At 36.5% G+C, this 17,489-nt stretch overlaps 1 protein-coding gene across 6 annotated transcripts in view; it reads right to left on the reverse strand.

Annotated features, from left to right (window-relative positions):
- Cdk4 (Cyclin-dependent kinase 4) overlaps positions 1–17,489 on the reverse strand; it is a 371,407-nt gene that overhangs the window by 119,507 nt on the left and 234,411 nt on the right. The window contains exon 1 of one of the 6 annotated variants that reach the window (XM_069829896.1): positions 15,845–15,963. The exons of the other annotated variants lie outside the window; for them this stretch is intronic. The gene's annotated coding sequence lies outside the window, so the exon portion shown is untranslated. Of the gene's footprint in view, positions 1–15,844; positions 15,964–17,489 lie in introns of those variants that run through there. 6 annotated transcript variants of the gene reach the window in all.

A 17,489-nucleotide genomic window follows, 5' to 3' on the forward strand; every position in this document is an offset into this window, starting at 1 on the left:
TTCTGAATTGTCTTAGAATAACCTTAAACAGTAGCATGTTCCAAATGATTTTTGAGAGGCTCTTTTAGATTACTCACGAACTGTAGTAACCCACGAAACACATCAGTGTTCTTCGAATCGTTTTTTTCATCATGTCCCCTAAGGGGAAGTTCATATTGGCCACAAAATTTGATACAATCAATATTTTTTAAAAATAATTTCACGATTTTTTCTCACTTCTTGATTATGTTTGAGAATGTTTGTTCTGTTCGTTTCATTTAATTGCACAGCAGTATGAGTTGCGTAACATAGCCAATGAAACTACATTTTTTCAGGTGAGACTGCGAAGATTCGTGCATTTTGCTTTTTAGGGGCAAATGTCCTAAATCTGTTACACCACTCCTAGTCCATGCAGCATCACCACCGAAGAGGAGGCAAGGAAAACAAAATACAGATTTTTCTTTGTTCACATTCACGTAACCACAAATGCTTAGAGTAAATTTCATTGTTATACTTTCTTACATATATTCACTATTTCGGCTGGATGAAACTTAAGTAAGATTTAAGTCGGGTAACGGAAGACCCTTTAATTTCACTTCATTACATCAATATTCTCCGCAAGAGAAAGTTGAGAAAAATAAAATTAATATTCTGTAATTAACACACACTCATGCTTGCAAATTTGCACTGGTTAAGTTACGGTATTAAGACGTCACACCAAAGCAACATCAGATATGCTGATGGTCAACAATTTTATAAAACTGGAAAAGAAATCTTTTTCGTATTTTAAGTGCTATATCAAAAGGATTCTACTCGTGCCATCATTTTGAGTTAAGGTAAATATTAGGTTCTGCTGGAGGCTGGATATATACGTAATAGTAAGGCAAAAGAGAATATTAATTCCGTTATATTAACTCGATAAGATTCTACAACAATAAGTAGACTATGTGAAAAGAAAATAAAAATTTTGTCATTAATTTTCAAGGGAATAGAGAATCCATTTGCCGCAGCATTACAATAGCAGTGTGGGAGGAGAGGAAATGTGTAAAAATATACCCAATTTCTTTACAATAATGTATTGAAAGTATAGTATTGTTATGCTTTATAATTTTTAATATCAACACCTTGTAGCGTATTATTGAGGACCATCTACTTTTTAGGACAGTATTATACACCGTGTTTCATAAAACTTTCTTGCAAGTAAACTCCTGAACTTACGTCATGAAACAAGTCCAGAACTAACGAGAAACTCAAAACATTTTTCAATACGGCTGACACGGCACACACCCGCAAGATGGTCTAATTCTTGCCACACTCGCATCAACATGAACTTGTCGATAGTGTTAATCGCTGCGATGATACGCTCCCTTAGATCTGCGATATCACGTGACATCGGTGGAACGAATTCCCTGTCTTTGATGCAACCTCGCAAAAAAGTAACACGGTGTGAAGTCTGGTGATCTTGGGGGTCACAGCATCAAGTACTAATCATTTTCAGATGCACGTTCTAACGCGTTAGCAGCACTGTGTGGGTTCCTTTTGTAATTTTCTTCGAAATTCATGTAGGATAGTAATCACTGAGCTAGTAGTGTGAAATTCCAAATGCAGAACGATTTCTTCACACGCGTAGTAGTCATTGCACAACAATGAGGAATGCGAGCTGCAAGTGAACAGAAAAATGTTAGTGACTGCCTAGCAGCAGCGGAATACGAGCATCAGCTACAGCTGAAAAAAACAAAACGGCCTAGCGGCAGGAATGTGGACTCTCGTCTTAACGAAACATATGCACACAGAATGTTTGAGTTCTTCGTTCTGGACTAGTTTCATTAACTAAGTTCAGCAGTTTACTTGCAATAAAGTTATGTAATCTCACAAATCTTTATGAAACATGGTATATTATTCACTTTTGTTTAAGTTAAATATAAATTACAGTTAATATGGAATCAATTTTGAAAAAAAAAATTACAGAAATAATAGTAGGCCTTTGAAGGGGGCCGTGATTGAAATATTATTCTTTCTTAGGGTAACACCAATAATTGCATAGGCACCTATAAACTACTGAGGCTTCAAGGAGGACGCAATCCCAACCCAATATATATTTATTTCTCTTCAAATTAGGAAGGTTTTGAGTTGTAATAATTTTGCCAGAAAGTTATAGGGAATCTATATTTCGAAATATAAGGTATAATAACTTATATTAATAAGTTTATGTAGTCGTATTACAGAGCTTCTTATAAGCTTGGAATAACATTTTGAGTTCATATTTTTAAAAATTGAAAACATACTTTTTTTAGAAACCATATAAACAATCGGTAATACTGCTGTAACGATTTAACACCGTTAAACAATACAACCCAAGTACGTGACCCTATACACCTTATAGGCTATTTGAACCCAAAAAATTACAAACCAGATCTTTGGACGGGTAAAGCTCTACTGAATATATATTACATTTTTTTGTGTACTGAAAAAAAAACTCGCTTAAGAAGCTATTATTAAAAACACTAAAAATTGATCGGTATTGCCCCACTTTAATACTGCTTCGAGACAGATTTCCGAGAAGTGAAGACTGCCTGGAAATTTAGGAAGTGCAAGTGGAGGAGAAAGAATGAAAGTGGATGAGAGCGGAGGTGGAAGAGAGGAAGTGAATGATGCTAAAGTGAAGGCGGTGACAGAAGCAGAAGTACGCATTAAGAAGCAGAAGTGAACAAGTGAAGAAGTGGAAGTGAAAGTGTGAGTGAAATAGCAGAAGTACAAGTTAAAGAAGTGGAATTGAATAAAACAAATTAAAGCGAAAGCGAAAGGAGTGAAAATCAGCAGTACAGATTAAGGAAGCAAAGGTGAAAGAAGTGAAAGAGGAGGAAATCTAGATGGAACTAAAAAAGTAAATGGAAGTGAGAAATGAGGAACTTACTGTAAAATGAAAGAGGTGAAAGAAGTAGAAATGGAAGAGAAAAAAGTGAAAACAGGAGTGAAATTTAAGAAAACAAGTGAAAATAATACACGTGTAAGTGTGGGAATTAAGTGACAGTGAAAGGAGTGAAAAAAGCAAAAGTACTGTATATGTTAAAGAGGCAGAAGTAGAACAAGTTAAATAAGTTGAAAAGTGGAAAAGAAATAAGTGGCAATAAAAGAAGTGGAACTAAAGGAATTAAATGTAAGTGAAAGCGAGAAAAATGAAAAGTAGAAATACAAATTTAAAAAGCAGAAGTGATGAACTTGAATAAGAAGTGGGAAACTGGAAGAGAAGTGTAATTAAAATAAGTGAAACTGAATGAAAATGAAAGTTGCTGAAGTGAAAGGAAAAGGAGTCAAAGAAGTAGAACTAGCAGAAATGGAAGAAGTTAAAAAAAGTGGAGGTGAAAAAATAGAAATAAAATAAGTGATGTAAGTGGAAGTGAATGAGGTAGAAATGGAAAAGTTGCCTAGACAGAATTGGAGAAAGTATAACAAGACGCTGAAGTATAAAAGTGAAAGAAACAGTCTAAGTAACTTAAAAAAAAAGCAAAAGTGTAGAAGATAGCAAAACTGAAAGAAAACGAAGTGGGGGGGGAGTTGGCAGTGAAAGAGAAAGACATTAAAAGAAATATTAACGGGAGAAAAGGAAATACAATTGGAAAAGGAAAAAATAACACAAGTGAAAAAGTATGTACGTGGAAAGCTAAAGAAAAGACAAATGATAATGATGAAACTTCAAATTATGGTTATTTAAGGACGCTCGTAAATGCCGAGGTTATACCAGAGTCGCCGGTGTGCCGTAATTTTGTTCCACAGGAGTTTTTACATGCAAGTAAATCTACTGACATGAGTTGTCCCATTTAAACACACTTAAATGTCATCGACCTGGGCCGGGATCGAATCCTCAACCTCGAGCACAGAAGGCCAGCGATATACCTACTGCGCTACTACCAAGGTCGACTGATGATGATGATTATGATGATGATGATGATGATGATGATGATGATGATGATGATGATGATGATGGATGGTTTGGAAGTTGATGACCTAAAAATCACAGAAAAATGACCTATAAAATGACCTTAAATTTCTAAAAATATGACATGAAAATTAAAAAAATGGCCAAAATTTTAACAATAACAACAATAAAACTTACTACTTACTTACTGGCTTTTAAGGAACCCGGAGGTTCATTGCCGCTCTCACATAAGCCCGCCATTGGTCCCTATCCTGAGCAAGATTAATCCACTCTCTATCATCAAATCCCACCTCCCTCAAATTCATTTTAATAATAATAATAATAATAATAATAATAATAATAATAATAATAATAATAATAATAATAATGAATGTCAGCCACCGGCGTAGCTCTGTCGGCTAAGGCGCTTGCCTGCCGTTCCGGAGTTGCGTTTGGGTGCGAGTTCGATTCCCGCTTGGGCTGATTACTTGGTTGGGTTTTTTCAGAGGTTTTCCCCAAACGTAAGGCAAATGTCAAGTAATCTATGGCGAATTCCCGGCCTCATCTCACCAAATACCATCTCGCTATCACCAATATCATCGATGCTAAATAACCTCGTAGTTGATGCAGCGTCGTTAAATAACCAAGTAAAAAAAAATAAATAAAAATAATGAATATCTTCGAAATCACGCCAAAGCACATTTAAATATCAGCATGAATTGAAATTCCCAGACATAGGCCTACCTCTTATTCAACATTGCATTGATGGATTGCCGGTTGCTTTACTTTCTGCATTTTTATGTCTTCACTTGTGTGATATAATATGATGACTGCGGGCACTGCAACTACAGTATTTCTTCTGATGCGTTGAATTGGGGGAAGCACGTAACACACGTGATCAGGAGTCAAGATTGATGCAAGCATAAGAAAAATTCCTGTATGATGCAATCGAACTGGGTAGGTTCTCGAATATAGACTACGACTACCCTGTAAAAAAAAAGTCCGTTCAAAAGCAGAAAATGGCAAAAATGCAACATACAGGTGAACGTTTCCTAAAAGATAGATAATAGATAATAAATATAAAATAGATAATAGATAATAAAAGACAGGAAAAAGCATAAAAATGCAAAATAAAAGTAGGCTAACTTGGTTCGTGTTAAAAATGAAACGAGTTTATATTGCATCCAGCATTGTCTGTGATGTCTGAGAAAAAAGATATTTCATCAACTTCCGAGCCTTAATGATCATGATGATGACTTAAGCTAAAACTGTTAAGTGAATAAATGCATTACATACTTGAGTTGCATTGCGATTTGCTGCCTATGCTAGAAGTTTCGCCGTAACGAGTGCTGTGCAGTGAAGTGGCACTGTAAGTGATGGGATTCATAATATATTTTTCAATGTCAACCACAACGACGAGGTCGCGGGGGTCGGCGACAATTGTCACCGAGTCTTCAATCGCTGTGCATCAACACTTGAATGACGACTACATCTGCATCACTCAGCAGGTTAAAAACGCGCCGGAAGTAGTAATGGTAGACTCCGACAGCAAATCACGGGAAGAAAAAACCAATTGTAACTCAGGAATAAAAAGAAGAGTAGCAGTTATATTTATGAATGGGAGACGATGGATTTATGGATGCAGAGGACAGGAAACTCGTCTGCTTGCGACCAGGATCGTTAAGTGCGACTTCTGCGGTTTCGTATCCCGAAATACATAACAGTGGCGTCCGCACTCCTCATATTAAACACATTTAAGTATTTTTTTTTCCTATTAGGTCGTCTCGAAAGTTTTCCCCTATAATTGTGCTTCGATCAATTCACAGAGATCTGTCGCCGTTTAGACACAATCCGAAATTTGTCGGGGTGGCAACAGACTGTGGCCTTAGGAACACCAAAACGTAGTGACAGTGCATTGATACTGCCGAGTGATTCCTCCTTGCTCTTCCAATTTTGTGGATAGTCAGTGATCAATATCTTTGTGGATATCGTGATTCACATCTTTGTGGATATAGTGATCCTAGTGATCCATCACTAGATCGCTTAAACTAGTTCTATGCTGCCCTGCTACTAACAACATCTTCACCTTCCACGTCACATATTTTCTCAGCTCCTAATTCTGCACTCATCCTTTTTTTTTTTTAATTTTAGAAAATAACTTCGGAAGCACTTGAATTGCGACTTCGTTATTATTATATTTATTATTATTATTATTATTATTATTATTATTATTATTATTATCATCATCATCATCATCATCATGGTCATTTTCACCATTAAAAATTGTCCTAGTACATTGTCAAGTATAAGTCTCCAGGTATCGATCAAATTCCAGCAGAATTAATACAAGAGGGTGGAAGCGCATTATCTAGCAAAATTTATAAGCTTGTGCTCACTATTTGGGAAAAGGAAATTGTACCAGAACAATGGAAGGAATCCATAATTGTACCTATCTTTAAAAAGGGAGACAAGACTAACAGTAGTAATTTTCGAGGAATAACACTTTTGTTGACGTCGCACAAAATTTTTGTCCAATATTCTTTTGAGAAGATTAACTCCATAGGTAGATAAAATTATTGGGGATCATCAGTGCGGTTTTAAGCGTAATAGATCGACTATTGAACAGTTTTTTTTTTTTTTTTTTTTTTTTTTTTTTTTTTTTGTATTCGACAGATATTGGAGAAAAAAATGGGAGTATAAGGGTTCAGTACATCAGTTATTCATAGATTTCAAAAAGGCATATAAGTCGATTAAGAGAGAATTTTTATAATATTCTTATTGAATTCGGTATTCCCAAGAAACTAGTTCGATTAATTAAAATGTGTCTCAGTTAAACGTACAGTAGAGTCCGTATAGGTCAGTTTCTGTAGATGCTTTTCCAATTCACTGCGGGCTAAAGCAAGGAGATGCACTATCAACTTTACCTTTTAACTTCGCTCTAGAATATGCCATTAGGAAAGTCCAGGATAACAAAGAAGGTTTGGAATTGAACGGGTTACATCAGTTGCTTGTCTATGTGGATGACGTGACTCCTTGGAGAAAATCCACTAGGGAAAACACGGGAATTTTACTTGAAGCAAGTAAAGAGATCCCGAAAAGACAAAGTATATGATTATGCCTCGTGACCAGAATATTGTACGAAATGGAAATATAAAACTTGGAAATTTATCCTATGAAGAGGTAGAAAAATTAAAATATCTTGGAGCAACAGTAACTAATATAAATGATACTTGGGAGGAAATTAAACGCAGAATAAATATGGGAAATGCGTGTTATTATTCAGTCTGCTGTCAAAAAAGCTGGACGTTAGAATTTACAAAACAGTTATATTACCGGTTCTTCTGTATGGTTGTGAGACTTGAGACTCTCACTTTGAGAGAGGAACATAGGTTAAGGGTGTTTGAGAATAAGATGCTTAGGAAAATATTTGGGGCTAAGAGGGATAAAGTTACAGGAGAATGGAGAAAGTTACACAGCGTAGAACTGCTTGCATTTAATTCTTCACCTGACATAATTAGGAAAATTAAATCCAGACGTTTGAGATGGACAGGGCATGTAGCACGTATGGGCGAATCCAGAAATTCATATAGAGTTTAGTTGGGAAGTCGAAGGGAATAAGACCTTTGGGAAGGCCGAGACGTAGATGGGAGGATAATATTAAAATAGATTTGAGGGAGGTAGATATGATGATAGAGACTGGATTAATCTTGCTCAGGATAGCGACCGATAGCGGGCTTATGTGAGGGCGGCAATGAAGCTCCGTATTCCTTAGAAGCCATAAGTAGAAACAGGATTTTCATGCACTATCAAATCGTAAAATATGCATGCATCAATGCACTCAAATCGTAAAATATGCATGCATCAATGCACTATCAAATGGCCAAATATGCACAATGAAGAGAAAAAACACTGAAAATATGCACTATCAAAATTGAAACTTATTTTATTTTCGAATGGCACAATGTACTACTAACAGTCTTTCCAAATTTCTAAGATATTCTTTTCCCTTGATCCACTATGCCACAAGATCTCTTCTCGAACATTTAATCGGGGGTATTACAACACTCCACAGATCAACACACAACACAAATACAGTAGCTAATTCACAAAACTCCTGTACATGTAGCCTACTGCAGATCTTCTACCTATCTACCTTTCCAAATTAAAGGCATGTTAGGGGAAGCATGTTAGTGCTATTGTCGCCAAACTACAAAGTACGGGAGGGAGCAGAAGAGGCATTCTTCTAATAATAATTTTAGCCTCAGGGTAAGACTTGTATAGAACAGGAGTGTGGAATTCCAGTGTGATAATACAATGAGAGGATTAGCTGGTAAGGTTCAAAGTCCTCGGGTAGAAACCCTGCAAACCGTTAGCATTTCACTTACATTTTTCAGTATATAGGCCTATACTCATATATTGTAAGCTCAGAAATACCAAACTCTACGAGGCAACATTTATAAAATGCAGTATCATGCGATTTAATATAAAATTTGCAATGAAACTATAAAAATGAACGTAATATGCAACATAAACCTCAAAATATGCATTATTAAACTTAAAACCTAAAAAAAAACATGCATTATGCATGAATTTACCACTAAAAAGACCAAAACATGCAAATATGCACGGAAAAAGTATACATAGCCTATTTCGAATCACTAAGCCATGAAACGGATATTTACAAAGTTTGAGAACTGTAGCAAGCTTATATAAAAACATGCATTTGCATGAAAATCCTGTCTTCAGCCATAAGTAAGTACATTGTCTAGTGTAATTTAATAAAATTCACGTAATTTAAAGTTCCAGTTGATATTAATTAATCTTTTTGTTTTATAAAATGGTAGAAGATCTATTTTCTTTACCTCTTCTCTCTATCCGATGGTACGTTTTACAAGCTGACACAGTCTCGTAAAATATACTTTTCTTTAATCCGAATCGCAAACACTTGCAAATTTAAACTTGGTTTACGTAACTGACCAATAACGTAAAATTAATCTTAGTCCATTCCGTTCGAAAATCTGCTAACGGCTGCTGCAAGCAACGGAAATCCAGGAAAAGGCGGTAGTATGTGAGGCACACAGGGAGCACATGCACCGTGGGGTAATAACACCCGATTTCTGAGAGGAAGTTTAGCTTGAGATGGGTGACTGCCTGCCTACCCAGTTCATGCCCGTTTGACCGGTTTTAATTTCCGTTGAGAAAATGAAACCAAATTTCCTTTACTTGTGAAACTTTCTGTTACAAACATGCCGAGATATTTCTAGATCGGCATCCTGCCAGCTGGTACCAGAACACTGTGACATAATAACTGCGTTTACCGATCCATAGTTTCCAATGCGGACCCACAAGTTTTTTTCTTGTTAGACTTTGAGATTAAATTGCCATGGAGTCCAACGAAAAAGTGACAGCGGACAGATTTTCGGTCTCCCGTGGCATTTCCAGATAACCATACTTTCATTTTCCTAACATAATATTTTAGTAGGGGAGAGTTGGGTAGTATCGGACATCGGGTAATATCAGACAGTGAGTTTCTTTCATCTACCACTATATAATAGTACCTGAATGACATGGTTACGTTTCTGTGATGACGCATAAAGAAACGTAACCATGTCATTCAGGTACTATCATCTGGTGGTAAATGAAAGAAACGTACTGTCCGATATTACCCGATATCCGATACTACCCAACTCTCCCCTATATAAATAATAGATGATCTTTACCTTATATTCATAAAGTCTTTGTCATGCACGAGTAATAATGAGATCCTACTATTGATAAAATTCATCATCATCATCCAGAAGATCAGGTAATATTTTGACTAGATGTATAGAGTACCGTATATCAACTTAAATTTAACAACATGCTTATCCTAAGGTAGTAGATTCTACAATGTCGTTGCAGAAACGACGTTTAGGTTTCACAATGACTATTTGCGTAAAGGGTTTCAGCTGCTGTGACAAATGTAGACATTTCTTATTGGAGCTGCTGTTGTGTGCATTGTGAAAGTTATGGGTTAGCTGAAACTGCAACAGCTCTACCACCACCACAACAACAACAACCATATGTGATTCATGGTTTGGAACAGAGATAAACTAGGCAAATCGAGCTTTCAGATATAACTCCCTGTGAAGTTGAATTGAATAATTTCGAGAGAAAAATTGTTTCGGGGCCGGATATCGAACTCGGGGCCTTTGGTTAAACGCACCAACGCTCTACCTTCTGAGCTACCCAGGAACTCTTTCAGACACCGACCCAATTTTTCCCTCTATATCCATAGATATCCACAGACTCCAAAGTGGACTGACAACAGTCAAGCAACCAACATTGAGTGCACACAAAAAAAATGGATCGGTGTCTGGTAGAGTTCCTGAGTAGCTCAGTTGGTAGAGCGTTGGTACCTTTAACCAAAGGTCCCAGGTTCGATACCGGGCCCCGGAACAATTTTTCTCTCGAAATTACTCAGAGATAAGCTACATATCTAAAACTTTATGTAGGTTTACAGTGGGCGTCTCAATTTTGTATAATTTCCAAAAGAACTGATCCTGGGATGTTCGGTGTTTACTCCTTTCTGTTCTAGTAGCTTGCCTCTTTAGATTTTTTCGTAAGAGCTTTTCTGTAGCTCCATGTTCGAGATTCTTTGCATTTCTATACAAACATCCTTGTAATTATGTCCGTTTGAGTCTCTTTTATAATAACATTTCTGTCCTCAGGCGTAGCTACATCGATAATTGTACATGTTTTTCTTGCGTCTTTTAATGATTATGTCGGCTCTGTTTGCAATTCTTATCCTGTCAGTGGTTAAGTTATTTAGTGGTTCCATAGGAGAGTGTAATTTATATGGTGTTCAACTGTCTGTAATTCACATTCATCAGCAGTTTTTTTTAATCATGTATGTTTGGTAATTTGATAATGTGTGTATCTGCAAATAAGTATTTTTATTTAGCCAAGATTGAGTAGCGAGGTATACGCCATTATTATTATTATTATTATTATTATTATTATTATTATTATTATTGACTTAGAAAATCATTTTCCAATATTTTAAAAATTGAAATATAATCAAGAAGAGATTTTTCATACTGAATCCAAAAATGACTACTTTTTTGTCCATCACATCAGAATTTCTCAAAAATATATAAAAAAAAATTATGAGATAAAAATAAAATGTAATGAATTATTTAATTTAAACTTGCAGTTCCCGTAATACTAGTGCAAATGCAACCATTTTTACATGACAATAAGCAATACCAAAATATATGAAAAATCTAAACTTGTCTTCCTACTCTTAAGGGTTAAATTCCTGTGTTTTTAGATAAAGCTTCGTATAGATGACTTCGCCTATGCAACTACGGTAGGTCTCTCTCTCTCTCTCTCTCTCTCTCTCCCTCCCTCTCTCTAAAAAAATTCGGGATTATATTCACATATTTTGACCTTCCTCCCCCCCGTATCGATACAGGTACCTCACTTCCACTTAAATCTCGACTGAATCTTTCTCTTTTCTTACTTACTTACATATGGCTTTTAAGGAACCCAGAGGTTCACTGTCGCCCTCACATAAGCCCGCTATCGGTCCCTATCCTGAGCAAGATTAATCCAGTCTCTACCATCATATCTCACATCCCTCAAATCCATTTTTATATTATTCTTCCATCTACGTCTCGGCCTGCCCAAAGGTCCTTTTCCCTTCGGCCTCTCAACTAACACTCTATATGCATTTCTGGATTCGCCTATATGTGCTATATCCCTGTCCATCTCAAACATCTGGATTTAATATTCATAGTTATGTCAGATGTTCTTACTGACGTTATCTAGGCATTCTAAAAAAAAGACAAAAGTGCACTTCTACATTTATATTGCGATCTATTTCGTTAAAATATTATAGTTTATCTTCTACACTTCAGTGATAAAAGCCATGATTTATATTTATAAAACATCCAGGCCTGCTTCTCATTCATTGTTTTTTAAACTTCCTTCTCTAACATTAGCAAGTAAATTTAAGTATCCACAAACATCTTGGCCTAATTTGTTTCATGTGCTACAGACGAGAATACATTTAGGTATACAGATTATCTTTCTGATAGCGATTCTAGTTATTTTGAAATCTTCACACATAATCAACCATAATGAACACTAGTTCAATTCTTCATACATCTCTCTTCAGAAACAGAATGTATCACGGGGGTACATAAAAGCAATATCCCCAACATCAAGAAAAACACATTTGAGAATTGTGTAGAAAAGTCTATAAAAGTACCTCTAGTGAAAAAGCATTGTAAACGTAAAAAAGAAGTAATTAAAAATAAAATTGTAATGTTATTAGGAAAAGGATAGAATTCTTTTTGGGCAAGTGTAGTGCCTATACTCGGCCACTTCATTCATACCAGGAAAACAATTTCAATGTTTTTATTCAATTTATTTACTTATTTATTCAGTCATTTAATCATTCATTAATTTGCAATGGCAGGGCCCGTAAGTAAATTTGTAGTTATTCGCCTCGACTCAACGAGCGTGGCTTAAAGATGTCACTAATGCCGAGAAACGTAGATCATTTAGTTCATCGGAGACTATCGAGAGAGCGCCACAGGCAGTGTATCTAAATAATTACTGGCTTTTAAGGAACCCGGAGGTTCATTGCCGCCCTCACATAAGCCCGTCATTGGTCCCTATCCTGAGCAAGATTAATCCAGTCTCTACCATCATATCCTACCTCCCTCAAATCCATTTTAATATTATCTTCCCATCTACGTCTCAGCCTCCCCAAAGGTCTTTTGCCCTCCGGCCTCCCAACTAACACTCTAAATGCATTTCTGGATTCGCCCATACGTGCTACATGTCCTGCCATCTCAAACGTCTGGATTTTATGGTCCTAATTATGTCAGGTGAAGTATAATGCGTGCAGCTCTGTGTTGTGAAACTTTCTCCATTCTCCTGTAACTTCATCCCTCTTAGCCCCAAATATTTTCCTAAGAACCTTATTCTCAAAGTATCTAAATACACTCATAATTAATTTTATTATAGATCCAAGAAGTTCTGTTTATTCTTTTAGTAAGCGTAATACACTAAATAAATTATTCAATGCACTTTGTGAAAATGATTCTCGAAACTTCAGCTGAATCTAATCGCCAATTACACTTAAAGCCCCATATAATCTGAACAGGCGGCTCCAATTTTTCTGCTATTATTTGTACAGAAACATCAGGCCAGTATGGAATTACACTAATAGTTGGAGATTGTTGATTGAGATACTGGTTTCAGTTTTTTTTTTGGTACCATTTTCTCCCAAATTCGCTGAAAAAAATAAGCCACGTAAGATTTTTGGCCCCTTTTATATCCATGTATCCAAAGTGCTTGAATCTTGCTATTTTTCACAACATATTCAGCATATTATGTACAGCACACTTTATAAATTGTTCATGTCTTAATCGCCTTATTTTCCCCAAATGGTTCTTTTTTCGTTGTTTCATTAAAGAAGAGTACAGGAGAAAAACCTGGTAAGTCACAGTTTACCGTTTTTACAGAATAAGAAGTTAAAAGTTTCAAGACCCATTAGAGTCTATTGGCTTTGGGTTATCATTCTTCAAATTTCTTTGGACTAACAAAGTTTTTATTCTGTTCAGCTGAAGTACACAAATCTACTCTACCTGAGCTATTGCATGACATCTAAAAGAAAAAATCGATCATTTTTATTTGTCACGTTTTCCCCTGTGCACTTCAAATACAGTAGGCTAATTATCATAAATGTAATAGGATACGAAGTATATTAAAATTGATTCAACAATTACAAGAAAGGTTTCAGGGGAAATCATAGAACATAATCAAGTAATTCGTCACTTACAACACAGGCAATGCAGTATTAATATCAGGTAATTTCATAACATATCGGTTGTGTGCAAAGGTGGGAAACCTAATCTCCGGCTACCCTGTAAAGTCTACAATTCCTGCCCCGTAATACGAATAACTTTAGGTATATACCTGTTTGTATGATTGACAGAAGAGAATGCAATGAGTTTCCCCACTCCTTTATATTTTCGCAGAGTAATTGATGGAGCGGATTTTGATGACCTTAAAAGTTAGTATTGCAACATAGTGTTCAAGATCAGCAAACATTTCCTCTAGCTACCTCGGGTAGAAACCTCGTTGTCACTGGGTACTTTGTTACGGTCTGGTGAACATTGACTCCGATAATTCCTCGACAATGAATGTAAACAAAGCAAATATTACAGTTGAAATATCGTGTGTTTAGCAAAGACTCTTTCAATTTCAAAGCAGCGTAAATGGGTATTTACCTTACATATTCTTAGATACAACTAATGGTGTACACTCAGCTTCATTTTTAACTTTTAGGTCATCAAAATCCGCGGGTCATAGATAACTTAATATTACAGGTACTTTTTGTCTTTCATTTACTTTAGCAACATTTATAGCAACTTTCGTAAGTATCTTAGAGATTTTCTAATGACTTTAAGGTTTCGGAATAGTGACTTATCCAATTCACTTATTGACAACACTGACAGTAATGGCAGTGGAACAGTAACAAACAGTAGTGAATATAGTACTAGAGTAGTGGGATTTGATGGCAATAGAATAATGATACAATAATGGCAGTAATGACGGTGGAAGTGGTGACTACAGTGCTACAATAGTGATGGTAGTAAAAGTGAAATATTAGCAGCCGCAATAGAACAGCAGTAGCAGTCCAACAGCAGTCGTAGTTACAGAACAGTAGTAGTATTAGTTGCATTACAACATCAGTAGGCCTACTTACTTACTTACTGGCTTTAAAGGAACCCGGAGGTTCATTGCCGCCCTCCCATAAGCCCGCCATTGGTCCCTATCCTGAGCAAAATTAATCCATTCTCTATCATCATATCCCACCTCCCTCAAATCCATTTTAATATTATCTTCCCATCTACATCTCGGCCTCCCTAAAGGTCTTTTTCCCTCCGGCCTCCCAACTAACACTCTGTATGCATTTCTGGATTCGCCCATACGTGCTACATGCCCTGCCCATCTCAAACGTCAAATGTTCCTAATTATGTCAGCTTACAACATCAGTAGTGCGAATTAAGATTTCTGATTGGGGGGGGGGGGGTAGAATCGCCGGCAAGAGAATACCATACCTACATAAAATCATTATTATCCTCTTTCGATACGGCTCAACGCTTGGCCGCACTGAGTTGCTTATCTTGCATCTTAATTATAACAATTATATCCATGAGCAGGCTTAAGATAAGATGTGTAATTCCTAAGTTATTGATTGTTGTCAGATTGCCAGTGATGATAATACATCAATATTATTGTCTTTGCTTACTTTATAGAGTATATTCGTGTTAATAAAAACAATTATATTTTGTGAGGGGGGATAGAAGTTATCCCTGGCAGAGTTCTTAATATGAATTTATGAGAGGAGGATAACTTTCCAACAGGGGGAATATCCCCCAACCTCCCCATTAATTTGCACTCTGGTAGTAGTAGTAGTAGTAGTAGTAGTAGAACATAAAATAAAACCTTAGTAAAGAATGAACAAAAAACATAAAACTAGAAGCGAAGGGTAGCACTCACCGAGATACTCAAGAATTTCCCCTTTCAATCATCCATTCATACGCTTATTCATTCGCTCACCCAGGCATTTACTTTTTCGCTAATTGCATCATTCATTCACTAAATATTTCTGTACTAAGACCTAAAGTGTTGTAATGGTAATCATTTCACATAGGTACCATTTAGCTTCAGAGATATTTGAAGATGAGGTGATGAATGATGATACACCTACTGTATAATGGAGCAATGTGTGAGACACAAATGGAGATACGGAAAGTGGAAGTATTAGAAAAAAAATCAGCACAGTCGTTTTCCATACTACAAATCTCTCACAAACTGACCGAACCCCCACTTCTTACTACGCACAATTAAAGACCATAAACTATCTCACACTGTACAAGAACTTACCAGTCTGTCGAATAAAATCACACAGATGTTTCTAACACTTGTTATGCACTTAGAGGAGCACTAGGAACACTGAGAGCACTAGCACGGAGGATAAACCGCTTGCAAATGGAAAGGGAGCCAGAGTATGACAGCTGGAGTGTGTGGGGCACAGCCGGGGGCACGTGGATTGGCAGTTAGAGGGATGAGGGACAGGTGTTCTGCGTGCGCTAAGGAAGTGGAGGGGGTACACGGAACACTGTGAGCATGAGGAGGGGCTTTATAGGGAATTTTAACAGTTACGCAAGACTATACGCATTCACAACAAAATGATGGATCTAAAACACGCAAAAAAAATCAATGCGATGGGAGAGATTTCTAATCTTCAAAGTAGGGGGAGAAATTCACTGTGATGGGAAAAGATCACTTTAAATGCAGTGAAAATAATAGGTACATGGACAATTTTCTTAAACGTTAAATGAAAATAGTAAATGAAATTGTGTTGTTTAGTCAACTGTCCGAAGACAGGTTTGTACCTCATAAGAGTGACACCAATAAGGCAACACTCATGAGGCAATTTGTTATATTATATTATATGTATTTAACAATAATAATAATAATAATAATAATGATAATCGTGGCGCTAAAGCTCGTGAAGAGCCTAGACCGACCAGCCGGCTGCTGGCCTCACGCCCACATGCCGAAGCAGAGATGGACGATCATCCAACCAGAATGGAGGTATCGTGTGGTTAACATGATGATCCCCCCAGCCGTTATAGCTGGCATTCGCAACCGGATTTCGCTACCTATCGTAGCTCCCCAAGTGCATCACGATGCTGGGTGGGCACCGGTCCCACATACTGGCCGAATTTTCATTAGAAAATTTCTTCCCTCATGAGGACCCGAACCAGCGCGCATTCCGTAACGTGAGTCCTAGGCAGGATGCCTTGGACCGCGACGCCACGGCGCGGGACATGTATATATAGGGTCATTCCATATCAAATCAACAAGGCACTCAACCCGACCGACTCAGATTTCTTTCAAATTTTGAGGGTTTGTTTTACCTGCCGCGCTAACTAAAACTGCCGAGTTTCATATGTCCTGTGCTTTTCGTTTTCTGTCAGTGGCATTTCAAACATGAAGAAAAATCACATTTTTGTAAGCACGCCGCTTCAATTAAAATTATATATCTCAACAACGTCTCCAGATAAATTTACAAAAATTGGGTGATACATTCTTAATATGTGATAGTTTTTATTGCCTATATTGTTTTCTGCATGTATTCAATTACACTAAAATAACATGGTGAAACAATTTTCATATATTCATATTTAAAAATGCGGGGGTTCTATTTTAATGAAAAAAATATATAGTACGCCTCAATTAGTGATATAATGAACTGATAAGTTTCAACTTGGAATCATCATAGGTTACAAAGATAAAAATTATTATGTCACAGCAAGCGTAAGCTAACCGTATAAGTCGCGATAATTATGTCCCACACATTCGTTCCTTTTAATTATATTTGATCATATTCTTGAATGTCACTATGTAATTTAACATGTAGTACATAATTCGAATTTTTAAAATTATTACCTGAAATAAATTATTGTCACATGGATTTTGTTAAACCTGAAGTTCTGTAAGAAATGCTTACCTTTCATTGCTG

This window comes from Periplaneta americana, chromosome 1, assembly GCF_040183065.1.
Source record: "Periplaneta americana isolate PAMFEO1 chromosome 1, P.americana_PAMFEO1_priV1, whole genome shotgun sequence".
NCBI lineage: Eukaryota > Metazoa > Arthropoda > Insecta > Blattodea > Blattidae > Periplaneta > Periplaneta americana.